Source organism: Puma concolor, chromosome C2 (assembly GCF_028749965.1).
Source record: "Puma concolor isolate L17-30 chromosome C2, mPumCon1.1.hap2, whole genome shotgun sequence".
NCBI classification, from domain to species: Eukaryota; Metazoa; Chordata; class Mammalia; order Carnivora; family Felidae; genus Puma; species Puma concolor.
In genome coordinates, this window is record NC_141675.1 from 150,861,005 (window position 1) to 150,888,791 (window position 27,787).

At 44.6% G+C, this 27,787-nt stretch overlaps 1 long non-coding RNA gene across 1 annotated transcript in view; it reads right to left on the minus strand.

The window, feature by feature from the left end:
* Window positions 1-369: 369 nt before the first annotated feature.
* Window positions 370-27,787, minus strand: part of LOC147577610 (uncharacterized) — a 63,723-nt gene continuing 36,305 nt past the window's right edge. The window contains exons 4-5 of the long non-coding RNA XR_015240437.1: window positions 8,288-8,493; window positions 370-1,445 (exon numbers count right to left, since the gene is read on the minus strand). This is a non-coding gene — a long non-coding RNA (uncharacterized LOC147577610). The remainder of the gene's footprint in view (window positions 1,446-8,287; window positions 8,494-27,787) is intronic.

A 27,787-nucleotide genomic window follows, 5' to 3' on the forward strand; every position in this document is an offset into this window, starting at 1 on the left:
TTGTAAATCCCCTACCCCAACAACCAAACCCCAAATCTACTTTCTTGGCTAGCGCTGTCTTTGGTATTTATAATAAGCCATCCATCTTTGAATTACAAACCATCATCACTCGCCCAATTCTCTGAGACATCTTAAAATCCCACCAAAAGATGGCGGAACGGCATGGAAGGGTTTTTTTGTGTCTCACATCCATGAAATAAAGCCAGATCAACACGAAACCATCCTGCACACCTAGAAAACTGATCTGAGGATTAACACAGCCACCTGCACAACTCAGCAGGTATGCGGCGCAGAGAGGTGAACTGGAGGAGAGAGAAGCCGTGGGGGGAGGGCAGGGAGCTGTTTTTGCCTGCGGAGAGTGGAGGGGGGGGTGCGGAATACGGGAAAAGCACCCCCCCCCAAAGCAGCTGGAGAGAAAGTGGAAAAGTGGAAACAGCCGCAGGGACTAAACTAACAAGGGAGAAAGCAGAGGGTTTAAATTCCATTAAGACTATAAACGGGGAACGCAGAGTCTGAAACGCCGCAGCTCGATACCTGGAGGTGCTCTGGTGAGAAGGACGAATCCCCAGGAGCAGAGCAGAGTCCGGGGTTCTTTGGGCCACACGGGAGAGTTGGTTCCCCTGCTGGGAGGACATCTGGTAGAGGCTGTGGGGTCCCCCAAAGGCAAGACCCCGGTGGACCCGGAAGAACAACCACATTCACTGGTGCTAGAACAGGGTCATCGGGGGTGAAGCCTGGTGCCAGATGTGTGTTGTGATTTGCCATAGTCCCTGAAACGCTCCTGCCACAAGATGGTGCGAACTTTCTCTGGGACGCGCTGGCCCCGGGGCCGCAGTCTCCGCATCGGCAGCAGCACGTCCGTGAATGTTCCTGAACGCGGCCCACACCCGGCCACTGCTCGGTGAGACCCTCCCGCAGAAGGGCGGAGCAGGTCAGAGCCACGGTCCCTCAGAAGTAAGAGGTCGGGAAACACAGCCGCATCTGAGATAAAACCCAGGTGGGAGGTGCTGCCTGGAGCTTGGTCACAGACTGTGTAAAAGCGGGGGGCGGATGGAAGCCAAAGACAAACGACGGGTGTGCCATGGCTGATCGGGGAGAAGAGCGTTCCAATAGTAGAGAGGGTTGCTGGGTGACGCCATTCTCGCGGCTCCCGCACATGCGCAAACACAACTACAAGCGCCACAACCATCCACCCCAGTAAGCTAAGCAGCGCCATCTAGTGGAGAACGGAGCCATTACACTAAGCCCCGCTCAACTGGGCCAACATCGTTCTTCAGGACCACAAGTCTCTCTGCCGGCTTAGTTTACAGACTATAAAATGCTTCATAGTTTGACTTCTAAGGGAAAACGAAGTGACTTCATTCATATTTCAGTCTGTTCATTGGTCCATCTATTCAATTTTCTTTCTTTTTCTTTTTTTTCTCTTTTTCATTTCTTTTCTTTTACTTGAATACAGAAAAAGAAAAAATTATTTTTATTTTCAACTTATTAAAAATGTTTAATTTTTTCTACTATATTTTTTACTTTTGTGTAAATGTTTTTCAAATTCTATTTTACTTCCATCATTTCATTTTATTCTATTTCAGTGTATTCATTTTTTCAAGTTTTCAAACAATTTCCTTTTTTTTCTTTCCCCTTTTTTCTCTAATCTATCAAAGCCCTTTCAACACCCAGACCAAAACACACCTAGGATCTAACATCATTTATTTGATTTTTCTGTATATGTGTGTGTGTTGTTTTTAATTTTTTAATTTTAATTTTTTTCTAATTTTAATTTCTTTACCTCATTAATTCCTTTTCTCCCTTCAAAATGACAAAATAAGGAATTCGCCCCAAAAGAATGAGCAGGAAGAAACAAAAGCCAGGGACTTAACCAACACAGATACAAACAAGATGTCTGAACCAGAATCACGATAATAAGAATCACGATAATAAGAATACTAGCTGGAGTCAAAAATAGATTAGAATCCCTTTCTGTGGAGATAAAAGAAGTAAAAGCTAGTCAGGATGAAATAAAAAATGCTATAACTGAACTTCAATCTCGAATGGATGCCATGGTGGCAAGGATGGATGAGGAAGAACAGAGAGTCAGCAATATAGAGGACAAACTTATGGAGAATAATGAAGGAGAAAAAAAGAGGGAGACTAAGGCAAAGAGCACAATTTAAGAATTAGAGAACTCACTGACTCATTAAAGAGGAACATCAGAATGATAGAGGTTCCAGAAGATGAAGAGAGAGAAAAAGGGGTAGAAGTGTTATGTGAGAAAATCATAGTGGAAAGTTTCCTAACCTGGGGAAAGATATAGATATCAAAATCCAGGAAGCACAGAGGACTCCCATTGGATTCAACAAAAACCAACCATCAACAAGACATCTCATAGTCAAATTCACAAAATACTCGGGAAAGAATCATGAAAGCAGCAAGGGAAAAAAAAAGTCCTCAACCTACAAGGGAAGACAGATCAGGTTTGTAACAGACCTATCCACAGAAACTTGGCAGGCCAGAAAGGAGTGGCAGGATATATTCAATGTGCTGACTCGGAAAAATATGCAGCCAAGAATTCTTTATCCAGCAAGGCTGTCATTCAAAATAGAAGGCGAGATTAAAAGTTTCCTAGACAAACAAAAATTAAAGGGGTTCGTGACCACTAAACCAGCCCTGTAAGAAATTTTAAGGGGGACTCTCTGAGGGGAGAAGAAAGAAAGAAAGAAAGAAAGAAAGAAAGAAAGAAAGAAAGAAAGAAAGAAAGAAAGAAAGAAAGAGAAAAAAAGGAAAAAGAAAGAAAAAAAGAAAGAAAGAAAAAGAGAGGAAGGAAGGAAGGAAGGAAGAAAGGAAGGAAGAACCAAAAGCAACAAAGACTAGAAAGGACCAGAGAATACCATCAGAAACTCCAACTCTACAAGCAACAACATGGCAATAAATTCTTATCTTTCAGTACTCACTCTAAATGTCAGTGGACTAAATGCTCCAATCAAAAGACATAGGCTAACAGAGTGGATAACAAGATCCATCTATATACTGTTTACAAGAGATGCACTTTAGACCTAAAGACACCTTCAGATTTAAAGTAAGGGGATGGAAAACCATCTACCATGCTAATTGTCAACAAAAGAAAGTTGAAGTAGCCATACTTATATCAGACAATCTAGACTTTAAAATAAAGACTCTAACAAGAGATGAAGAAGGGCATTATATCATAATTAAGGGGTCTATCCACCAAGAAGACCTAACAATTGTAAACATTTATGCACCAAATGTGGAGGAACCCAAATATATAAATCAATTAATCACAAACATAAAGAAACTCATTGATAATAATACCATAATAGTAGGGGACTTCAACACCCCACTTACAGCAATGGACAGATCATCTAATCAGAAAATCCACAAGGAAACAATGGCTTTGAATGACACACTGGACCAGATGGACTTAAGAGATATATTCAGAACATTTCATCCTAAAGCATAGGAATACACATTCTTCTCCAGTGCACATGGAATGTTCTCCAGAATAGACCACATACTGGGACACAAATCAGCCCTCAACAAGTACAAAAGGATCAAGATAACACTGTGCACATTTTCAGACCACAATGCTATGAAACTCGAAATCAACAACAAGAAAAAATTTGGAAAGGTAACAAATACTTGGAGACTAAAAAACATCCTACTAAAGAATGAATGGGCTAACCAAGAAGTTAAAGAGGAAATTAAAAAGTACATGGAAGCCAATGAAAATGATAACACCACAACCCAAAACCTCTGGGACATAGCAAAGACCGTCATCATAAGAGAGAAGTACATAGCAATCCAGGCCTTCCTAAAGAAGGAAGAAAGATCTCAGATACACAACCTAACCTTATGCCTTAAAGAGCTGGAAAAAGAACAGCAAATGAAACCCAAAACCAGCAGAAGACAGGAAATAATAAAGATTAGAGCAGAAATTAATGCTATTGAAACAAACAAACAAACAAAAAAACCCAACAGAACAGATCAATGAAACCAGAAGCTGGTTCTTTGAAAGAATTAACAAAATTGATAAACCACTAGCCAGTTTGATCAAAAAGAAAAAGGAAAGGACCCAAATAAATAAAATCAAGAATGAAAGATGAGCGATCACAACCAACACAGCAGAAATAAAAACAATAAGAAGAGAATATTATGAGTAATTATATGCCAATTAAATGGGCAATCTGGAAGAAATGGACAAATTCCTAGAAACATATACACTACCAAAACTGAAACAGGAAGAAATAGACAATTTGAACAGACCCATAACCGGTAAAGAAATCGAATTAGTGATCAAAAATCTCCCAAAAAACAAGAGTCCAGGGCCAGATGGCTTTCCAGGGGAATTCTACCAAACGTTTAAGGAAGAGTTAACACCTATTCTCTTGAAGCTCTTCCAAAAAATAGAAATGGAAGGAAAACTTCCAAATTCTTTCTATGAAACCAGCATTACCTTGATTCCAAAACCAGAGACCCCACTAAAACGGAGATCTATTGACCAATTTCCCTGATGAACATGGATGTAAAAATCCTCAACAAGATATTAGCCAACCGGATCCAACAATACATTAAAAAATTATTCACCATGACCAAGTGGGATTTATACCTGGGATGCAGGTCTGGTCCAATATCCACAAAACAATTAACATGATTCATCACATCAATAAAAGAAAGGACAAGAAACATATGGTCTTCTCAATAGATGTAGAGAAAGCATTTGACAAAATATAGCATCCTTTCTTGATAAAATCCATCAAGAAAGTAGGGATAGAAGGATCACACCTCGAGATCATAAAAGCCATATATGAAAGACCCAATGTTAATATCATCCTCAATGCGGAAAAACTGAGAGCTATCTCCCTAAGGTCAGGAACAAGACAGGGATGTCGACTCTCACCACTGTTATTCAACATAGTATTGAAAGTCTTAGCCTCAGCAATCAGATAACACAAAGAAATAAAAGGCATCCAAATCAGCCAGGAGGAGGCCAAACTTTCACTCTTTGCAGATTACATGATACTCTATATGGAAAACCCTAAAGATGCCATCAAAAAACTTCTAAAACTGATTCATTAATTCAGCAAAGTTGTGGGACATAAATTCAATGTACAAAAATTGGTTGCATTCCTATACACCAACAATGAAGCAACAGAAAGAGAAATGAAGGAATCGATCCCATTTACAATGGCACCAAAAACCATAAAATACCTACCAATGAATCTAACCAAAGAGGTGAAAATTCTATACACTGAAAACTATAGAAAGCTTATGAAAGAAATTGAAAAATACCAAAAAAAATTGAAAAATATTCCATGCTCCTGGGTAAGAAGAACAAATATTGTTAAAATATCAATACTACCCAAAGCAATCTACATATTCAATGCAATCCCTATCAAAGTAACACCAGCATTCTTCACATAGCTAGAAAAAACAATCCTAAAATTTGTGTGGAACCAGAAAAGACCCCGAATAGCCAAAGCAATCTTGAAAAAGAAAACCAAAGCAGGAGGCATCACAATCCCAGACTTCAAGCTATACTACAAAGCTGTAATCATCAAGACAGTATGGTACTGGCACAAAAACAGACACTCAGATCAACGGAACAGAATAGAGAACCCAGAAATGGACCCAGAAACATATGGCCAACTCATCTTTGACAAAGCAGGAAAGAATATCCAATGGAATAGACAGTCTCTTCAGCCAGTGGTGCTGGGAAAACTGGACAGCAACATGCAGAAAAATTAACCTGGACCACTTTCTTACACCATACACAACAACAAACTCAAAATGGATTAAAGACCTCAATGTAAGATAGGAAGCCATCAGAATCCTCGAGGAGAAAGCAGACAAAAAACCTCTTTGATCTTGGCTGCAGCAACTTCTTACTCAACACATCTCTGGAGGCAAAGGAAACAAAAGCAAAAATGAACTGTTGGGACCTCATCAAAATAAAAAGCTTCTGCACAGCAAAGGAAACAATCAGCAAAACGAAAAGGCAACCGACAGAATGGGGGAAGGTATTTGCAAACAACATATCAGATAAAGGGTTAGTATCCAAAATCTATAAAGAACTTATCAAAGTCAACATCCAAAACACAAATAATCTAGTGAAGAAATGGGCAAAAGACATGAATAGATACTTCTCCAAAGAAGACATCCAGTTGGCCAACCAACACATGAAAAAATGCTCCACATCACTCACCATCAGGGAAACCACAATGAGATACCACCTCACACCTGTCAGAATGACTAACATTAATGACTCAGGCAACAACAGATGTTGGCGAGAATGTGGAGAAAGAGGAACCCTTTTGCACTACTTGTGGGAATGCAAGCTGGTGCAGCCACTCTGGAAAACAGTATGGAGGTTTCTCAAAAAAACTAAAAATAGAACTACCCTACGACCCAGCAATTGCACTACTAGGTATTTATCCAAGGGATACAGGTGTGCTGTTTCGAAGGGGCACATGCACCCCCATGTTTATAGCAGCACTATCAACAATAGCCAAAGTATGGAAAGAGCCCAAATGTCCACCAATGGATGAATGGATAAAGAAGATGTGGTATATATATATACAGTGGAGTATTACTCAGCAATCAAAAAGAATGAAATCTTGCCATTTGCAACTAGGTGGATGGAACTAGAGGGTATTATGGTAAATGAAATTAGTCAGAGAAAGCCGAATATCATATGACTTCACTCATAGGAGGACTTTAAGACACAGAACAGATGAACACAAGGGAAAGGAAGCAAAAACAATATAAAAACAGGGAGGGGGACAAAACAGAAGAGTCTCATAAATATGGAGGACAAACTGAGGGTTACAGGAGGGGTTGTGGGAGGCGGGATGGGCTAAATAGGTAAGGGGCACTAAGGAATCTACTCCTGAAATCATTGTTGCACTAGATGCTAACTAACTTGGATGTAAATTTAAAAAATAAAATTTAAATTAAAAAAAAATCCCACCAAGGGGCCCAGAAGAAGACAGCTTTGCTTGTGAAAGGGATGGGGCTTGGTCTAAAGATGTATATCCAACTATACATCTGGACGCTGGGTTCTGGCACGGAGTGGAGAGCAGTGAAAACCACAGATTGGGCAGGGAAAAGCATAGAAGTAGGGGCGAGGGCTGACACTGTGGAAGTCGGCAAAGTGGATTCCTAACAATTAGTCTCCATACATAGATGCTCCCCACTCATGCCCCTTGTCTAGTAGATTGATATTTTTCACTGGGAAAAGAGCCTGATTCTTCTCCCAAAGAATAATGGGAGATATCTCAGAGAGAAGAAAAGAACAAGAGTTCACTGTCTCCTAGGATTCTCCTATATCTAAATTTTTTTTTTTTACTGTCCGTGTCAACCTGAGAAACCAAATGGACATGCAATAGCTCAGTGCACCCTAGACTTTCCTCTCTCCTGACGTCCCCACCATGTACAACCCTGCCCTTCCCCGTTTGTTCAGTATAGATGGAAGGAGCAATTGGGTCTCATGCTTCGACTGACAGATGAATGAGTGACCAGGAATTGGTTAGCTCAATAGCCACCATTCCTACAAAATTGGTTTAAAAAAAAAAATCAACAAAGAAACTAATAAAAGCCTTCCTGGTGAGGAACTTTAAACCTTTAGACCAGCTCAAAGCCTCTGATTTCCCTTTTTTTTTTTTTTTTTTTTTAATTTTTTTTTTCAACGTTTATTTATTTTTGGGACAGAGAGAGACAGAGCATGAACGGGGGAGGGGCAGAGAGAGAGGGAGACACAGAATCGGAAACAGGCTCCAGGCTCTGAGCCATCAGCCCAGAGCCCGACGCGGGGCTCGAACTCACGGACCGCGAGATCGTGACCTGGCTGAAGTCGGACGCTTAACCGACTGCGCCACCCAGGCGCCCCTGATTTCCCTTTTTTAACTGCACCAAATACCAAGAACCAGAACACTGTTTGTGAGATTGCTTAGAGGGATCCCAAAGATGTACCAACCAACCCTACATGAATCTGAGCCTACATGAACACTATTTCTAATGAACATTTTTATTTATTTTTTTTTCAACGTTTATTTATTTTTGGGACAGAGAGAGACAGAGCATGAACGGGGGAGGGGCAGAGAGAGAGGGAGACACAGAATCGGAAACAGGCTCCAGGCTCTGAGCCGTCAGCCCAGAGCCCGACATGGGGCTCGAACTCACGGACCGTGAGATCTTGACCTGGCTGAAGTCGGACGCTTAACCGACTGCGCCACCCAGGCGCCCCTAATGAACATTTTTAGTAAGAAGTAATACGTACTCATTTCAATGACAGGCAATTAAGATTTTGCTTTCAGCAAAACCTATAAAGGTAAAGAGTCAACTCATTTATGTGGAGGGAAAGGAGCTCTGCCGAGTGCTGAGACGTAGATCTAAATCAAGCCTTAGATGGAGAGAAAGCCAAGGCTTCCGACCATGTGCTCCTCCAGGACTCCAACGTGTGCCAATGCCAGGGGGTCCTAGAGCCTGCAGAGAGAGAAGAATGCGAGACCCAGGATGATAAAATCCTCACCTAGATCTGAGGAAAAGTGTCATCAATAGACCATTCACCCAAGCTCTCAAAAAAAGATGAGAGGGTAAAATAAGGCTGCAGTTTATACCCAGACACCTGGGGCAGGCAGGATAATCGGGGCTCACCAGACTCAGGGCGGAAGGACATGGAAGTCATTCCAAGTCCCATTCACCCACGGCAACAGGGCTGTTTAGTACACTAGTTAGAACAGACTCAAGGGCCAAGGGTGAGCCTGCAGGCAGATGCGCCAGGCTGGGAGGGGCACGGTCATGATGAATCAGGTACTTAGAAGCAAGGCTGCAGCCCAGGAAAGCGGCATGCATTTGTATGGTCCCTTTCAAAATCGATATGCGAGCTCTACAGCCTACGTGCCCGGAAGCAGCGCTTCATTTACAGGAGCTGCCGATGATGGGCTGAGTCACCGGTTAAGTGATGCTTGAATAGAAATCGCTCTGAAGCACATACTCCCTTCCTTCCTTGAACACTCACTGAGCATGTACAAGATGCTGGAGTCTGAAGATGAACAGGTGGCCGGTGCGGACACACCAATCCCCACAACATGTTAAAGGACCACAGAAAGTACGGGTGCCTGGGTGGCTCAGTGGATTAAGCATCCAGCTTTGGCTCCGGTCATGATCTCACGCTTCATGAGCTCAAGCCTTGCGTGGGGCTCTATGCTGATGGCTCAGAGCCTGGAGCCTGCTTTAGACACAGTCCAAAGAGCCTGCTTTGGACTGTGTCTCCCTCTCTCTCTGCCCCTCCCCTGCCCACGCTCGCTCTCTCTCTCTCTCTGAAAAATAAACATTAAAAAAAAAAATTTTTTTTAAGAAAAGGACCACAAAGTTGAAGGCCCCTATGCTAGCTTCTTCCTTTACACTTTGCAAGGGGATTCCAGCCTGAAAGTCAAGGTTTGCACTGACAACAGCCTTCAGGGTTTTGTTTTGTTTCATTTTTTTTTTTTTTACCAAGTCTTACCTTGGTGGCTGTTTTTTTTAAGAGGCTTTTCTGCTAAATTCATTTTACGTGTAGTTTTTTTTTTTTTAATTTTTTTTTTTCAACGTTTATTTATTTTTGGGACAGAGAGAGACAGAGCATGAACGGGGGAGGGGCAGAGAGAGAGGGAGACACAGAATCGGAAACAGGCTCCAGGCTCTGAGCCATCAGCCCAGAGCCTGACGCGGGGCTCGAACTCACGACCGCGAGATCGTGACCTGGCTGAAGTCGGACGCCTAACGGACTGCGCCACCCAGGTGCCCCTTACGTGTAGTTTTTTTACTAACTGGATTTTATCAAGTATTTAATATGGATTATGTTAAGTGCACAACAACATGCAGAAACTTCAGGATCTGATTTTTTTTTTATTATATGAAATTTATTGTCAAATTAGTTTCCATACAACACCCAGTGCTCATCCCAAAAGACGCCCTCTTCAATGCCCATCACCTACCCTCCCCACCCTCCCACCCCCCATCAACCCTCAGTTTGTTCTCAGTTTTTAAGAGTCTCTTATGCTTTGGTCTCTCTCCCACTCTAACCTCTTTTTTTTTCTTTTTTTTTCTTCCCCTCCCCCCTGGGTTTCTGTTAAGTTTCTCAGGACCCACATAATAGTGAAAACATATGGTATCTGTCTTTCTCTGTATGGCTTATTTCACTCAGCATCACACTCTCCAGTTCCATCCACGTTGCTACAAAAGGCCATATTTCATTCTTTTTCATTGCCATGTAGTACTCCATTGTGTATATAAACCACAATTTCTTTAGGATCTGATATTTTTAAAACTTAGCACTATGTTAACTATAGAATGAACAAGGACTTCTTAACATTTTCACGTGGCAGCTATGAAGGACCTGTCATGCTTTCTCATTGTTCTTAGGAATAGTAAACGGCAACATTGCACTAAGCTGAGCGGACACTGACTCTTTTAAAGGAAAAATTTTCCCCCATTTACCACCTACTCACCTTTAGACCCAAGTGCCCAGTGAGTGTTTGAGAATGAACTGGAAGTAGATTAATTTCTGGAGTGACTTCTATTTAGCACCCAATGCATCACATCCCTTGTCTGAGTAACTTGTTTAAACTGTGATATTTCTTTGGGGCACCTGGGTGGTTCAGACTTAAGTGTCTGACTCTTGATTTTGGCTCAGGTCATGATCTCACAGTTTGTGAGTTTGAGCCCCACATCGGGGCTCTGCGCTGACAGTGCAGAGCCTGCTTGGGATTCTCTCTCTCTGCCCCTCCCCCACTCACTCTCTCTGTCTCTCTCTCAAAAATAAACAAACTTAAATTAAAAAAAAAAAAAAAGAATACTTCTGCCACTATAAAACTACAATAACATTTAAAATAAATGTAATCAAGGTGATTTTTTAAAAGGCTACAAAACTTCAATTTAATGAATCTATTTTAAAATGGCAGGTGCTGATGTGACTCTAGAAGGTCAGTGCTGGGGCACACCTTGCCTGTGGCATTGTTGTGGGCACATGAGCTGTACTGCCAGTACTTCTCTCTACTGAAACTACCATAGACAAGCCTTTGCTTGTCCGGCACTAGGTGACAATCCCGGTCGTTCCTGTGGAAAGGAATCTCGTTGCGTATGTCCTAGGTCCACCTCTGTTCTTGCACTGGCATGTGACAAGTAATATCTGCTGTTCTGCTATTCCGGGATCTCTTTACCACACACATGACCACAGGGTGTTCATTCCCTTCTAAGTATTTAATCGATTTCACAGCACTGTGCCTCCCTGCTGTCTCTAACTTCAGCCCCTCTTCTATTCAGAGGCAGGTGCTGAAATGCCTCCCAAAATCAGACTTGGAATCATAGCCCCAAGGTTCCAAGAGCCCATATGAAGTTCCAAAATCTTCACCAAAGGCAAAAATTAAAGTCTAAAGTACCTTTAGAATGGTCTCACTTTGCAAGTCAAGCATGAGATCCATGGCTTTATCTATACAGCCCTGTAGACTAATTCTTATACTCACTGAAGTTTGAGAACCACTGAAACAGACTATAGGCAAGAACAAAAGGCATGTCTCTCCATAGAAGTTTGGGCAGCCAAGCCAATCCACGCCGCAGAGAAGTGTAGTACCCGGGGATACACGGGAGGCCAGTACAGAATGCCAAAATGTTCTTGCTTGCTGGGAGAATCCACTCTTTTGTCTTCTAGTATGGAGTTTCTAAACCTATGTTAGTACATGTGTTCACGTTGTGAGATCTAAATAAGATAACTGTGGACTCTCATCCTAGGACAGGTATACAAAGTAACTTGTTAGATTACAAGTGCATGCGTGCCATTTGGTTAATTCAGTATTACATGGCAGGTTGATTGATTTTCCTTGTTAAGTCCCATAATTAACTCACACCAAAACCTCTTTCTCTAAAATCTCCTTTTTGAAAAATGTTAATCTTGTTGAAACATACAATTCTATATGTTATTTACTGAAAAACAAAATGAATCTTCTTAAAATTCAAGGTCACATTACACTGTGCCCAAAGAATCATTCTGCCATCAGGCTAAGAATCAGAAGAAACATATGGTGTAAAGTTGTCGTGTGCAAGCAAGCAAAAAGAATATCTACTTATTCAGATGGAGAGGTAAGGGGTGACTGGGTGGCTCAGTCAGTTAGGCATCTGACTTTGCTCAGGTCATGATCCGGCAGTCTGTGGGTTTGAGCCCCACGTCGGGCTCTGTGCTGACAGCTGGGAGCCTGGAGCCTACTTCGGATTCTGTGTGTGTCTCTCTCTCTGCCACTCCCCCGACTCACACTCTGTCCCACACTCGTGCTCTCTCACTCACTCTCTCTCTCAAAAAATAAAAATTTTTTAAAAATTTTATTGCTAAGATGAAAGGCTGAAATATGATAACCGATATGTTGCCCTTAATTAAACCAAACCAACAATCAGAATATTTGGTCTGCATAATTTTCCAGAAGACATTTTAACGTCGTGGCCTCTTAAAGCAATATGGTTTCTGCAGGAAGTGCGCCCCTGGTCCTGCCGATGTCTCTTGCTTCAATAGGGTTTGGACGGTACAGACCCAGGGACACCCCTTCTACCAGCCTGCGACCACCCTCTAAACATTTTTTCAGTCACAACCTTCAGAGCCATCTTCTCAGCCACCCTTTGCCTCCAGGATGAGCCAACACCCTATTTTGAGCTTAGCTCCTTATTACCGATCAACCATGAGCACCCGGATTCATCAGAATCATTCCACCGAGGTGGAGGCTGCCATCAGACACCTGACCAACATGCATTTGCGGACCTCCTACACCTACCTCTCTCTGGGCTTCTATTTCCACCACGACCATGTGGCTCTGGAGGGCTGGGCCACTTCTTCCACAAGCTGCCTTAGGAGAAGCCTTTGGAGGGTCCTGAGCCCACTTGAAGATGCAAAACCAGTGTGGTGGCCATGCCCTCTTCCAGGATGGGCAGAAGTGTCCCAGGATGAGTGGGGTAAAGCCTTGGATGCCATGAAAGCCACCCTGGTTATGGAGAAGAACCTGAACCAGGCCCTTTTGGATCTGCACGCCCTGGCTTCTGCCTGCACAGGCCTCCATCTCTGACTTCCTGGACAACCACTTCCTGGATGAGGAGGTGAAACTCATCAAGAAGATGGCGACCACCTGACTCTCATCTGTAAGCTGACTGGCCCCCAGACTGGACTGGTTGAGTGTCCCTTCCAGAGGCTCACCTTCAAGCATCAGTAAGAGCCCTTGAAGCCCAACAGCCTTTGAGGGGCCCCTCTAGCATCGCCTGGGCCAGGGCTTGTGCCTGAATTTCTCCTTGCAGCCACTAGGCAGCTTTTTAGCCACCCTGGAGCCCTCTCCCAAGCCTTGGACCAAATAGAAACAATAAAGCTTTTGGTAGCCAAAAAAAAAAAAAGCAAAATGGTGTCTGTAAATATTCAATTATAAGAACTAAAAGGCATGACTGTGCCAAATTTTGCCCTGTTTCTACCCACCAGCCTCCTACCACCAGGATACATTTTCATTCTTATATTAATTGCCTTTGCTCCTTCTACAGCCACTTAGCCCTGGTCATCTCCCATCCGAAAGCCTGGTCCTGTCCAGTCACCCTTGTGTCAACATGAAGGCCCTAACCACTTGGGCCATCCCACTTAGAAACCTGGACATCTCTCCCTTACCTCACATCCAGGCAACCACCAGCCCTGCTATCTGCTCTGGCTGGCCTCTCCTCACCTGCAGAGCCCCCCTCCTGGTTCAGACCATCAACATCGCCCACCTTAACTACTGAAATACCCTCATAATTGCATGCACTTGGGCTCCTCATCAACCTGTTTTCTACACAGCAGCAGAGTGATCTTTTCTTTTTAATTTTTTTTTTTTAATGTTTATTGATTTCTGAGAGAGACAGAGACAGAATGCGAGTGGGTTAGGGACAGAGAGAGAGGGAGACACAGAAGCAGAAGCAGGCTCCAGGCTCTGAGCTGTCAGCACAGAGCCCAACGCGGGGCTCGAACTCACGAGCTGTAAGATCATGGCCTGAGCCGGAAGTCAGACGCTCAACCGACTGAGCCACCCAGGCGCCCCCAGGCGCCTCAGCAGAGTGATCTTAAAGTGCAAATCAATCGTGTCCCTCATTTGACCCTTTTACTTATTGCCCTTTTCTCCCAGAATCATAATAGAATCCCTCCCTACCTGCCGGGCATGTTTCTCATGATCTGACCCCTGCCACCTTCTCTAGCCACAACACAGGCCACTTCCCACCCCCACCCTACCCCCCTGCTCACCACATCCGGGCACCCTCAGACTTGCTAAGGCCCCAGCTCTGTGGCTTTTCAGGGGCTTTCCACCTCCTTGGTCGTCAGCCTGCAGTGCCCGTCCCTCCCAAGAAGCCTGAGCCTCTCCTATACTTCCAGACCGCTACCCTTATTACATCATTTTGTGATGTGACCAGTATAATTATGGCACCCCAACGATGACCATGCTCTAATCTTTGGAACCTGTGAATAGGTTATCTTACATGGTACAAGGGGCCATGCAGCTGTGATTAAGAATCTTGAGATGGGGAGATTGTCCCAGATCATCCAAGTGGGCCAGATGTAATCACATGCGTCCTTGAATGCAGAGAGCCTTTCTCACCTATAGTCAGAGAGAAGTGACATTGCTGACTTTGAAGATGCAGGAAGGGGCCATGAGTCATGGAAAGCAAGCAGCTCTAGAAGCTGAAAAAGGCAAGAAAATGGAACTTCCCCTGGAGCCTCTGCCCACGTCTTGGTTTTAGCCTGGTGAGGCCCATGTTAGATTTCTGATCCACAGAACTGTAAGGTAATAAACGTGTGTTGTTTGAAGCCCCTAAGTTTGTGACAAATTTGTTGTAACAGCCAGAGGACACTAACACACACGATATTTGTGGTATTTGTCATCCCTCTAATATTAGGAATTATTTATACCATGTGGTATAAAGGCTCTGGAGTCAGACAGCCTGGGTCAAGCTCCCACTTTTCCACTCACTAGCCAGATGGCTTTGGGCAGTTAAGCTAACAAGCTTAAGCTAAGCTTCTAGTCCCTGATCCATAAGAAAGCGATAATAATGCTTATCTCCAAGGGTGGTCATGAGAATTCAGTAAGATAATACGAAGAAGCACTTAGCATAATGACTAGCACAGAGTAAGCCTTCAATAAGAGTAGGCCACCATGAGTGTTGTGATTGTTGGTTGTGGGACTATTTCTTTGCTCTCACAAGATTATAAACTCTGTGAAGATAGGCACCGTGACTTTATTGCTCATTGCTGTATTCCCAGGCCCAAGCACAGAGCTGGATGGAGTAGGTAGTCAGTGTAGAAATGGATGGATGGATGGATGGATGGATGGATGGATGGATGGGTTTACATGTTAACTACTTTAGGTCCCAAGCATTACATAAGGCCTAATTCACCTGGTTAGCTCAACAATACGAGCTGAGTGGCTGCTGCGCATGGTAGGCATTTTGCCTTGTGCTGATGAATAGAAAAGGAAAAACACCCCCCCTCAATCCTCAGTTTGTTCTCAGTTTTTAAGAGTCTCTTATGGTTTGGCTCTCTCTAACTTTTTTTTTTCCTTCTCCTCCCCCATGGTCTTCTGGTAAGTTTCTCAGGATCCACCTAAGAGTGAAAACATACGGTATCTGTCTTTTTCTGTATGACTTACTTCATTTAGCATAACACCCTCCAGTTCCATCCATGTTGCTACAAAGGGCCATATTTCATTCTTTCTCATTGCCACGTAGTACTCCATTGTGTATATAAACCACAATTTCTTTATCCATTCAATCCATTCGGTTGATGGACATTTAGGCTGCTTCCATAATTTGGCTATTGTTGAAAGTGCTGCTATCAACATTGGGGTCCAAGTGCCCCTATGCATCAGCACTCCTGTATCCCTTGGGTACATTCCTAGCAGTGCTATTGCTGGGTCATAGGGTAGGTCTATTTTTAATTTTTTGAGGAACCTCCACACTGTTTTCCAGAGCGGCTGCACCAGTTTGCATTCCCACCAATGGTGCAAGAGGGTTCCCGTGTCTCCACATCCTCTCCAGCATCTATAGTCTCCTGATTTGTTCATTTTAGCCACTCTGACTGGCATGAGGTGATATCTCAGTGCGGTTTTGGGTGATGGGCATTGAGGAGGGCACCTGTTGGGATGAGCACTGGGTGTTGTATGGAAACCAATTTGACAATAAATTTTGTATTTAAAAAAAACTTAAAAACAAATAAATAAAAATATATTGAGAAAAAAAAGGAAAGGAAAAACAAAGTGCCCCTTATTGTCTGTGACTTACAGCAGCCCAGAGTTCTCAATGGGTACATACAAGGCAAAAGCACTAGATGGCATGGACTGAGTGTCATGAAAGTGACAAGCCAGAGACCCCTCAGAGATATAAAAGACAATATGGTCTCATCTATTTTGGGTGATCTGGGAAGCTTTTTTGGAGGTGGTGAGATGTGAGAGGGTATTTGAGTCTGGACAAAGTTTCTATCGGATGAGAGCAAAGAAGGAAAAGCATTCTGGTTATGTTGGAGGAATAGGAGACAGCAGCCTGCAAGAGTAAGTCTGACCCATTTTTTAGATGGTTTTGAACACCAGCTAAAGACTCTGGGCTGCCCCTTAAACGTAGGGAGAACAGGTGACGAGTTCAGATCCAGGAAGCAGCACAGTGGAGCAAATCAATAAGATGATGGCAGGACTGGGCTGGACAAACAGCCATCCCACCTCATACACCATGTGGGGGTACAATTACTAGGTTTTAAAGATGGGGGGCAAAACCAGATGATAAGACGTTGCTGATCTTCACTTTCAAAACTTCTCTGGAATTTGTTGTTTTGACGGCCAGATCTGGATCCTCGCCCTTGACGGTCTTGAGGTTTGTTCACTAGCCTGGGTAGCAATCTCTGTGCTCTCACCAGCTCCCTGGGCTGCGCAGCTCCTCTTTTGTGGGCTCCCACTGTGAACCTATTCAGATGCTTCTCCCAAAGTGCTGGTGTTTTCCTCTCAAGCTCTCAGCAGGGCCCTTTTAGGGTTCAGTCAGCGTGGAGCCTGTCTGAGAGCCTTGAAAGTATAATAAAGGGTAAGTCAGCAGTCTTTGCCAAGAACCCCAAAACCTTAGTCTGTGGGCGATAACCCTCCCCATCTGGACATAAAAGCAGCCTCCCTTAAAAAAGCAAGTTTTGTCTCATCAGCGACTGACACAGAGCTGCGGGTGAAACCCAGCCCGATCCTGGGAATATGCTTGCACACAGACAGGTACAGAACCTTTCTCCACCCCTGACTTGTGATGCCAGACTCTACTGTAAAACATTTACTCAAGAAAAGTCTCCAAGTGGGGTTTATTTCTATTACAAATAGCACTCAAATATTTCCCAAATGTTTTCTGAAATCAGTCCCGTGCACTTTTTAAAAGCTCTGTGTTTCCAAATTCTTTTGAAATGTGTAGTGATCAATGCAGGTTTTGAGTTGAGTATTCCTGCTCATGCCACATTTTCACCTAATTTCCAATCTTTTGTGGTATCCTTGATTAGTAAGGTACTTGATGTTATCTTTTACTGTGGGCCCTTGAATGTAGAAAAATGTTGAAATGACTCATCGATCATAATAAAAGACTTCAAAGGGATCCAAGTTAAACCTCAGGATTCTGAGGCACACACTAGACAGTAAATTTCTTGTATTTCAACCTCAGGACAATGAGACTAGCGGAGAATTTTGCTAAAAATGCCTAATGAGTATGTTAGTCACATCTAAAAATCATCTGTTGTCCACATGTTCACATTATATATATGTGTGTTGTCTCTACATATAGAGACAACACACATATATATAGGGGATGGGGGGGCTGTGGGGGGAGTGCGTTGCCTCCGCCAACCATTTATAGTGTAGCAAGATGTAGTTTCAACTATTCATTTCCACTGACCTGAACATCAGAGGTCGCTGTAAAGGAAAAATAAAGTGACTCCCTTGGGATGGAAGCCTTGCCCCCAACCAAACCAGAGATGCTGCAAAGCACCTGATTCACACTTTGTCTCTATGGGCTCCAGTTTGAAACACAAAGTTGAAATCCATTAAATGATTGCCTTAAATCCCAATTCAGAAACACTTTTCTGTCGTACTTATATGAATTCTGCCTTATGTTTTTCAAAATAACCAAGTATCTGGCTGGATTAAATTTTTAAAAAGACAAAAGATATCTATTGTGTGTTTGGTGTTAATAAAGCTTTTAGAAATAATGTAGTGCAGGTTAAAAAATGAACACAATAGGGGCGCCTGGGTGGCGCAGTCGGTTAAGCGTCCGACTTCAGCCAGGTCACGATCTCGCGGTCCGTGAGTTCGAGCCCTGCGTCAGGCTCTGGGCTGATGGCTCAGAGCCTGGAGCCTGTTTCCGATTCTGTGTCTCCCTCTCTCTCTGCCCCTCCCCCGTTCATGTTCTGTCTCTCTCTGTCCCAAAAATAAATAAAAACGTTGAAAAAAAAAATTAAAATAAAAAAAAATAAAAATAAAAATAAAATGAACACAATAAAAAAATAAAGGACTCTCTTTTTATTAGAACTTGAAATTTCTGACCACAAGGAAAAAAGTCTGTAACTATGTATGGTGATGGATGATAACTAGACTTAGTGCAGTGATCATTTCTAAATTTATACAAATATTGAATTATATTGTTGTACACTTGAAACTAATATAAGGTTGTATGTCAATTATACTTCTAGGAAAAACAAGAACTTCCCTTTGGAAATATACATTTAAAGGACAGGATCTTTCTTTTAAATGTTTCTTTATTTATTCTGAGTAGGGGAGGGGCAGAAAGAAAAGGAGAAAGAGAGAATACCAAGCAGGCTCTTTGCCATCAGCACACAGCCTGACATGGGGCTGAATCCCACGAACCGTGAGATCTTGACCTGAGCCAAAACCAAGAGTGAGACACATAACTGACCCAGCCACCTCGGCGCCCCTAAAGTACATGATCTCTATATACAGGCTTTCAATTATGGAACAAACAACTCACAGGAATAAAAGGCAGAGCATAAGGAATACAGTCAAAGATACTGCAGTAACGTTGCATGGTGACAGATGGTAGCTATACTCATGCTGGGCACAGAATAATGTATAAACTTTGAACCACTGTGTTATATACACCTGAAACTAATGTAATGTTGTGTGTCAACTGTACTCAAATAAAAAATACATGTAAATATGATACATGTCTTCCATTTCTTGCCATGGATTTAATGAGGAGTCGCTAAATGGGAGGAGCCAAAGGGCAATGGACACATCCCTGGGGTGTCCACAAGCTCAAAAGAAAATGGACACCTAAGTGCCTGTAGTGCCGGGCTGACTTGGCGAATAGCAAACTGGGGTTGTAAGTGACATCAAGGCTGCAAGGAAAAGGTAATCTGTGCTCACTGGTGGAATCAGGAATCACGTGGTGGTTCCATTCACCCGAGGTCTTCAAGGGTAAGTAGGACTTCAACACGAGAGAAGTCCCCAGCCAAGCACAGCACAGTCATAGGCCAAGAGCATGAGAAGGATGGCTCAGCTGTAAGGCAGCTGGTACTGGGGCCTCCGGGGGGCAGGTAAGGGGGCTGGGAGCGCAGGGGTGGTGATAGCACCTGCCCTTACAGTGGTAGATTAGAGTCAGGTTGTAAAGGGTTCCAGATGTGTGTAGGGAGTTAGGACATCTCTCTGCAGAAAATGGGTCCAGAGAAGGTTTTGAACAAAGAAGGACTTTAGAAAGATGAATCCTACAGTGAGCCGAAGGACAGCATGAAGCTTGGAAGGAGGAGGAAAGATCCGCTGGGAGGGGAGCGTCTGCCTTACGCAAAAATCGGGTGGGTTTTAACATGAAAATTGATGGTGGAGACAGGAAGGAGAGCGGGTACGGTTCAGCAGTAAAGTCAACATTGGGTAACTGATGTCATCGGGGGGCAGAGGACGGCTCAAAACTTTCCAGCTGGGAGAGATGGACAGATAGGGAGTTAGGGAAGACAGAGAAGGCAAGAGAAAATGCAGATGGGAAACCAATTGAGCAATTAATGTTTCCTTTTTTTACAAGTGATGCCTGATTTGACTCCTAAAGTCTTCAGGTTCACTGGTCAAAAAGAAAAAGGCAAACACACACACACACACACACACACACACACACACACACACACTAGAAAAAGGAAAGCATGAGCATAGCCACAGAGGTGAGAGTCTGAGGCTGTCAGAATAGCAGGAGGAGAGGACGGTGGCATAGACTCAGGCCAAGTGGCAGGATGGCAGAGGGACAAATGTGAGAAATCTTTCGTAGGCAAAAATCAATAACATCTGATGATGTAGGGGATAAGAGAGATGGGGAGGATCAAGAAAGTATCTCAGGTTTCAAGCTTAAGCGACCCCTGGGATTTTGCTCCCACATTGGAAATGGAGAATAAATGTGAAGGAGGAGACAAGTCAGGGAAAGATGATGGATGCCACTTTGACCCTGCTGAGTTTAAGGGGTGGGGGAGCCAGTGGGGACAGTTTCTATCCCGACAGAGACGTGCAGAGCTGAGCCGAGAGAACCAATGAGATGAAGACACAAAGCATTACATTGTTGGCAGCAAAGTAAACCCTGCCTGTGTGGCATCACTCTGAAAGAGCAAAGAGAAAGAGAGCACACATCTCTCTCTCTATGCAGACAAAAGAACCAAACACTGAGCACCATGTAGGTCAGAAGAAAAGAAATAATCCAAAAATAGTTGCCATAAAGAGGTATCGACACCATCAGACCACACGGAATTAAAAACTGTAGCAAAGGACAAGTTACTGATTCATTCATGAGCATGCCACCCGCTATTCCACTGACAATTTAACCATCTGGTTGAGCAACAATTTGGCATTTCATTACTTCCTGCCAATCAATGGAAACGCCACCAGGATATCTGGAGGGACGCCTCCTGCCTCTCGAACCCATGTGCCATTTTAATCAACGCTTCACACTTTGAACATTCTGTATGGTAAGGTGATTGGAAAGGCAACACCGTTTACAGAACAGATTAGAAAATGTCCATCTAACGCTCTACTTGAAGACAAGAGGGTTCTTTATCCTAGGACCCTATTAATAAAAGTTTCAGAGTTGAGGTGTTCTTGATGAACAAAAACGTGTCACTTCGTAGAGCTGGTGAAACAGATCTCCTGCCGGGATTCAGCCACTGAACTTTTGTGTGCTCTGCCTGAGCAGCCCATGGACCGAGCTCTCTTTTGGAGACTCGCATAAATGTGGAAAGTGAATGACATCACCTTCAACGGGTGCTCTCAGACGAGCTGACACCACATTTAACATAAGCCCAAAAAATGCAGGAACTCAATCAGCTCAAATAGACATGGCGGCCGAACTTGATCTGCTAGGAATTCTCCCACCTGGAGCTCTATGAAACAATAAATGTCTAGAACCTTCTGGTTTTCAATTATTAAATGGAGCAACTTCTGTAACCAAAGTCAAATAACCTCACAAGGCCTGCTGACCACCCTTTGCGATAGAAATACCCAATAGTACGAACGGGTAACGGTGATCCGGGCTCCAAGCCCAGGAGAGGGAGAGAGGGAAGGGAAGCAGGGTCTCAGACTGCCTTTAACCCTTAATTACAGGACGGAGTGGCTCATTCACAGCTTCCCTGCCTGAGTTCTCTATCTCCCCGGCCGTCTCTGCCCCCCGCCCGCCACCCCCCCTGGGGAGGTTGTGTCCTTCTTTCATTTCTTGTGTCAGATTTCGGGCTGACACGTGGTAATTGATTCCGTTGCTGGTTAGACGGGTGTTAAGTGGGAGGGATGAAGTTTCAGTGAAAACAAATAGCACTTCATGGGTCTGACCTTTCCTCTTTGGAGCTTTTGTTGTGGTCGGCTCTGGGGTGCGCAGTTCAAGCGCGTGCGAGCCCATCGCGTCTCTGCCTGCAGTCGCCTGGTTCACCTTCATCAGCTCCCGTCGAGCCCACGGCAGCTGGACTGTCTCCGTGTCGCTTCTGGCTTGATGACGGTCCCGCGGCAGGTGGAAGCTCCAATTTGCACCCAAGACCCGGTATCCCAGAGGCCCAGGTGGCTGAGCACGGCCTGAGCCTTGTAGGGTCACGCGCCTTCATGGAGATGACCTCCACTCGGAGGATAAGACTTGGCCCTTCAATGACAGCATGCCTGTCCAAGAGCCGCTTCCAGTCTGTGGCACAATCTCAATATTCTGCTCCATCCACCCAAAGGAGGCATCAGTGCTGCGCCTCGACCGCTGTGAAATTCAAAGTGGCCTCAATAGAATGAATACTTTTGGCTCATTGTCATGAATGCCCTCTGCATTTCCCAGATCCCCTTCAGGACCGAAGGGTGCCCTTCTCCAGGGCTGGGAGGCGGTCCGTCCTCTGCAGATGCTGCCCTTGGCTGAAGGGTGCCACCTTGCACAAGATCACACCCTTTTCCTGGCACAGCTGGAATGCAAGGACCCACCGACAGGTCAGGAGCATGACAGCCGGACCCTCCTGCTCTGACTCAGCACGACGCTGAGGGCCAGGCCAACTTCCCATGGGGTAACAGCAGCATTGCTCAGCCTCTTCTCTGCCCCTTGCTGCTTCCTTCCCTCCTCCTCGGTCACAAGAGTGCCCCCTGACAAACATCCCACACGCTAACACCCCCCTCAGAGTCTGCCTCCCAGGAACCCAGCCTGACGCCAGAAGTGCCGTGAAAAAGTGGAGGCTCGTTGATAGGATTTTGGAGCCGCATCACCCACTGCCTGGCCAGCGATAAAGACCTCATCACATAGCCCATGGCTCAAGGAGGCAGTGTGATTGCTGAAACTTCCAGCATAGTGAACTAGGGTAGCCTATGGGGCAGGAAACGGCCAAGCATCAGCTGCTGGAGAAATCACTATGGAATTTTTATCTTTCTCATCTCTATCAAGAGATGAGACTGGGTGACTGTTGCCGGGGCTACTGATGTTGGGGAGATTGACCAGGAAGGCCTGAGGACATTAACTCTCAGTTGAATGGTAAGCATGGCAGCCAGAAGGTCCCCTTGCCAGTCTGGGAAGGGACTCTGCCATATGTATTCAAATTGCAGAGAAAGCTAAGGATCAGGCCCAGGACTTAGTCATAAAAATACCAGAACTCCACAGAACTTTATCCCCCAACCCGGCAACTCCGTTAGGGCAAAACTCAGAGCTCCTGTATGGAAGGACAGAAGAATGACACCCTGGGATACAGGGTGGGGCTATCCAGGGTGATGACCTCCAGTCTTGAAGGCTAGAACCCCCTGAACTCTCTGAGCCTCCAAAGAGGTCACTCTTCCCCATCAGAGCTAGTGCCTCCTGATTGCAGGAGGACACTGTGCAGAGACCTCTACCCTGCGAGATACACACACACACACACACACACACACACACACACACACACACATACACACACAGAGGATCTGTCCCCTCCTCACCTCGAGCCCTAGAATTAGGTCACAACATGATGGGCCAAGGAAATGCTGGGCTTTCCAAGGAGGGAAAGGAATAGACCCTGAGGAGCTGCGGGCTCCAGGCAACACATACTGGCAGGAGCCAGAAGAGGAGGCAGGGGCCAGGCCCTCAGGGCTCTGGATCAGGGACAGAACACAAAGCTGCAGAAGCAAGAGTTTATCAACAAGAGAACGTTATTCTGTGATCCGGATACAACACCTGTATCAGTTTGCTCAGGCTGCTGTAACAAAATACCATAGACCGAGTGGCTTCAACTACAGAAATTTATTTCCTCCCAGTCCTGGAGTCTAGAAAATTGATATCAAAGTGTCAGTAGGGTTAGTTTCTTATGAGGGTCCCTCTCCTTGGCTTGTAGGCAGCCGCCTTCTCCCTGTGTCCTCACATGGCCGCTCTCCTCTGTGTGTATCGACATCCCAATCCCCTCTTCTTATCAGGACACCTGTCAGATTAGATGAGGGCCCACCCTAATGACCTCATTTTAATTTAATTATTCCTTTGAAGACCCTGCATGCAACTACTATCACATTCAGAGGTACCGGGGGGTTAGGACTTCAACATATGAATCGATGGGGGCGGCGGGGGACACATAACAACACCCCAACAAAAACTTCAAGAGGCAAAATTAGCATGCTGCTGGGGTGGCTCTTGGAAGCTTGGAGCAAACGATGGCCATACTGAGGAAGTAGAAGTGCCAGGACCACCACGATGGACAACGAAGGACGAGTAGAAAGGCTCAGGGGATCAGGGGAGAGGACAGGTTGAATGCACAGAAAGGCCAGAAAACCCAGTAGATGCTGTTCCACGGGAGACCCCAGGGCATTCCACATGCTGAAGCGAGGAGGAGCGAGCTGGTGAGAGCTGACAGCACCACTGAAAAGCTTCTCTGCAGGGCCGGGCGGCAGGAGACGGCAGCACAGGAACAGCATGACAGGACCCAAAATAGGAGAATCCAGCAGCCGTCAGGAGCTGGACCGACAACTGTCCTGATGAGTGCATGCCCAGGGATGATCTGGGCAGAGAGAAGAGATGAATCTTAGAGAACAGCACCCCCAGAGGCTGGCAGAGCAACGAACCAAAATATTGCTCTGTCCGTCCTCCCAGAGGACTCTGCCCTGGAGGATCGGGACACTCTAGCCATTACCCTGGTCCCCACAGGAATCCTGGGGATGGGACGGGCAGTGGCAAACCCCCACACAGATAAGAGCTACCATAGTGAAGAAGTCCAAGGGAAAGACTCTAAAACTGCCCCCACCCCAGCCAAGAGAGCAAATCCAAAACAATATCATATCCTGGGGTGGATTTTAAAGCTGAGAATTGCCCTCAAAGACTCACAGGATACACAGAGCGGCCCCTATCCTATCACCATTGAATTAATCAGCCTGGTGTCTACAGAAATCAGATGGGTGCTGGAGGATGATGGTCTCCCACAAACTTAGGCAGCCAGCCACAGCTGGCACTGAGGCTTCCTGGCCTGACGGTGTAACCTCACTTAAGCATACGCTCGGGTACAAAGAATGCAGCCTTTGATCTGGGGACTGTGCCCTTTTGGTTCCTATCAAAAGAGAATCGGAAACCATTCACATTAACTCAGAACAGACAAAGGTAGTCACTTGCAGTGTTGACTCGGGGTTTATGTTAACTCTCCCCTCTGAGTCACCACGCAGTCTGAGGAGGCCTGGACCAGCTGGCCATCTGTAGGACATCACCGTGCTGACGACATCGTGTGAACGGGGCCGGAGAAGCAACAAGTGGCAAATACACTGGTGCCTTCATAAGTCAGACTCACCCAATAAGCACAATGGAAGTGACTCCCCGAGGACTCAGGGCCCTGCCACATCAGTATCCTTTTTAAAGGTCCCAGATCTGGGGCATGCCAGGATATCTTAGCCAAAGAACAGAACAAATTATTGGACCTCACTCTTCCTAAAACAAAGACCTCAGCACAACACTGGGTGGGTTTCTTTGGGTTCTCTGGGTTCCACAGTTAGGAATACTGCTCGCGTCCATTTCAAAGGGACACAAAAGTTTTGAATAGGGACCAAACTGGAAAAGGGTCTGCGAAGAAAGGCCCAGGCTGCAGGGCAAGTGACTTAAAACTTGAGCCTTGTGGACCAGCAGATGCTGTGGCATTAGAAGCATTAGAGATGAGGGGTGCCTATGTGGCTCAGTGGATTAAGCGTCCGACTTGATCTCAGGTCATGATCTCATGGTTCATGAGTTCAAGCCCCATGTTGGGCTCTGTGCTGACAGCTCAGAGCCTGGAGCCTGCTTTGGATTCTGTGTCTCCTTCTCTCTTGCCTCTCTGCTGCCTATTCTCTCTCTCTCTCTCTCTCTCTCTATCAAAAATAAACATTTAAAAAAATTTTTTTACAGCATTAGAGATGGAAAAAGACACTCCCAGCTCAGACCCATAGAGTTCCAGAATAGGCCATGTCAACTACAGCAAATAACTACACAACTTTAGAGAAAACGGCTCCTAGCATGCTACTGGGCCCTGGAAGAAATGGAGTACCTGACCCCGGGACATCAAGTAACCAGTCATCCATGACGGGCTGGGCTGCATCACACCCATAAAGCCACATGGTTGGGCAGGCCCAGCTGCAATTCCTTGTAAAACAGACATCCGTACCAAGGGCCATATAAGCCATACAGGCGGGTAGCCCAGACCCCGCATTACTCACCACTGTTGCTAAGTACCTCTCCATAGCTCAAACCTACTGCCACATGCAATGTCTGTTATGAACAGCTGACGGAGGAGGGAAAAGACCACGCTTGATTTATCCTGGGGTCCACTGAATATAAGGGTACAAGCGGAAATTCGCCAGCGGCTGCAATATGGCCTCCTTCACAGGGTAACCTTGAAAGACAATAACGAGAGGAAACCATCCCAGTGGACACAGCTTTGGATGGCACATACTCCATGTTTAAGGGGAATTTGGAAACTGCCCGTGGGCAGATAGCATAAACTTCTTACACTTCAGTGGGATGTCCTGGGTCGTCTTGTCCCTGAATCTAGCTGAGCATCAGAATTATTTGAGAAACTTTTACATGGAGATCCCTAAGCCCCTCCCCCAAATTACTAAATAGACATTCCAGATATGGAGTTCACAAATCTATGTTTTAATAAGATCCATAGTGATTCTCATATTGCTAGTCCTGGTATACAGGAAACGTTCATCTAAGTGACAAGCAACGTCCCAGTGAAGAACAAAAATACTGATAAATTAGCAAACACATAACTAAATGTATTGTGGGAACTATTTTTCTGTATATTTGTGTATCAAATCATTATGTTGTGCACCTTAAAATTATACAATGTTAAATGTCAATTATTTCTCACGAAGCTGGGGGGGGGGGAGACAAAGCAACATTGTTTTTAATTTTGTTAATGTTTATTTGTTTTTGAGAGTGAGAGAGAGAGAGAGAGAGCATGAGCAGGGGAGGGTCAGAGAGAGAGGGAGACACAGAATCCGAAGCAGGCTCCAGGCTCTGAGCTGTCAGCACAGAGCCCGACGCAGAGCTCGAACTCACAGACCGTGAGATCGTGAGCTGAGCCAAAGTCAGACACTTAATCGATGAGCCACACAGGCACCCCAACAATATTAAAAAAAAAAAAAGCAAACACATATAACACAAATGCTTTAATACATATTAGCTTTTTTATTCTCACAATCACCCTATGAAGTGTGTGTTATTATTAACCTCATTTTCTATTAAGAACACTGAAGTTAAATGACTTACTCAAGGTCATACAGCAAGGGAACGACAGAAGTAGTATTTAAACTTAGTCTCTGTGCTTGACCATGACACCATAGTGAAAAGGGCAGTCAAGAAAAGAGAAGATGGAAGAAAATCTGTAATCCACAAAGCACATACAGATTGTAGGGCCAATTCCTGTATTTACTTTAAATGAAGGCAAATGGTTTTCCAAATTCTTTGACTTCGAGGACAGAAACCATTTACAGTAGCATATGAGCGCCACTTAGTGGCAAATAAGGCCACTCAGCGTAACTGCTCTTAGCTGAAATTAGATCAACTAAGAAGGACAGAAAAATTATTAAAATTTAGTAGGCTCAAGTTTGCAATTTCAGAACGAGTGAATTCCGGTTCCAGAAGGATGAATTATTTGACTTCCAGAAAAAGCTTTAAGACTATGGTGAGGTTATAAAAATGAGGGAAAACATCAAAATGGATAAAGTCAATAATAATCATAGGAATGATGTCAGTCTAGGTTTTTGCTTTTTTCTTTTTTTAATAAAAAGACAATAGTAATAAAACATAAAAAAGAAAAATCCATATGGCA